This window comes from Sphaeroforma arctica, assembly GCF_001186125.1.
Source record: "Sphaeroforma arctica JP610 unplaced genomic scaffold supercont1.903, whole genome shotgun sequence".
NCBI lineage: Eukaryota > Ichthyosporea > Ichthyophonida > Sphaeroforma > Sphaeroforma arctica.
The window spans coordinates 226-2,057 of record NW_014039655.1 but is presented as its reverse complement, the minus strand read 5'-3'; positions in this window follow the sequence as shown (position 1 = coordinate 2,057).

Below are 1,832 nucleotides of genomic sequence, written 5' to 3'. Positions count from 1 at the left end.
TACTAACACACCTTTTTCGACGTCATCGACTTCATCTCTAGCGTCGTAAAGTTCTCCCTGTGGTGTTTACAAAGAAGAGAACATATAAATCAAAGTATGAACAGCATACATCCATCTTTGTACATAATCACATGAATACAATAAACGATCAAATGGTAACATACATCACACAAAGCATTGCTATATGCAGGTTTCAGCCCAGATATCACTTGCCAAGATTGGTAGCCAAGGGCCCCTAACAACCTGCTAAAAGCCCGAAATAACCGTATGCAAGCACGCTTGTACCTACACGCGGCTATCACAGGGATCATGGCAGTGGCAGCGACATTGTTTGTTGACAGTGAAAGCGGGAGCCAATGTGAACGTACCAGAGTGATAGATAACTAAAGACACTTACACTCGGATTTGTAGACATATGCCGTATAGTGTTCGTCTTTAAGTCTTTTTTTAGCTCTGACATCAGAGGGCGAGTCGCATAGAGGCGGTCCACATTTCTGGTGGCTAGCGCAACACTAGTCCAGGAGCGAGTAAACCAACACTACCCAATACCAACAAACATCTATCTAGGACAACCGATTAAAGAAAAGACATATATACCATTCCGCCACTACTAAACACCAACAAACAAACATTTAGGACAATCTGTTAAAGAATGGACAAACATACCTCTCCAACACTAAAAAACCATCCAACAAATGTACATTTAGAACTATCTGCTGAACATTTGACAGACAAACATACCTCTGTGATGGTTTGCAAGGGGTTTATAATCTCGTCGTTGAGCTCCATTGTGCTGGATATATCGTCATTGTCCCCCGCACTGCTGCTGGTAGAAGCCCAGGTCTTTCGAAAGCACGTGTGGTGTCAGAATCCATAGGTCAAATTATGGATGGGTGCATACGTAGTTTATACTTCGAGTATTTGTTTATGTGTACCGAAGAGATGAGTGGTGTGTGCTTCTGGGGTGATATGTGCGGTCTTATACGAATACTGGCTTCAACTACGGTTGCATAATCCTTGAGTATTCGTCATCGCACAAGTGTTCAAGTATCAATGCACACCGTTCACATGCGCCTATGACTATGTTCAGCTACGAGATGACAACCATTGGGTAGTATGAGCACGTTCTGGGTGCGAAGGGATATTGCGGTTGATCAGTGCGCATCCAGTGAGCGCTTTTACAGAAGATCGACAGCGCTGTACAAGCACACGGCCAATTTCACAGTCGTGAATATACGTTATTACGGAAGATTGCCAAGGCAACGACTCTCTATTTGTGAACATCAGCCGATGAGGGTTGTACGGGGCCGCCAGGAGTGTATGAGTACATGACTACATGCATGTATACGTTCGTTCACATTTAGAAACGGTTGTAATAAGAGTTACAAATCATTCTGGCTACACGCCTGTCATCAGCATGTACATAGAAACACATAAATTTACGTTCTTTGTCAGGTTGGTGAGATGGAGGTATACATTTCGCTGAATCTTGGCTAAAAGTTTCACACAAGATTTGAAATACGATATCAGCGACCGAGAAATAGGCAATATTTGCCACATACGTATCGCTTGATATGTGTGCGTACCTATACATAGACATCACTTGGAAACCAGATACCCCCCTGCTACAAATATTACCAAAGGGCTTTTCATACATAAGCCACACGCACATCAAAGTAAACACATCTATCAATAAACTTGGCTTAATATTATATGAAGATATGTACCGTTCCTGCATTCACGTTGATGTGTACCTGTGTTAATGGGCAGGCATACATTTTTTTGCATACACATAGACGCAGACGCATGTATACATATACTCAACCTATTTC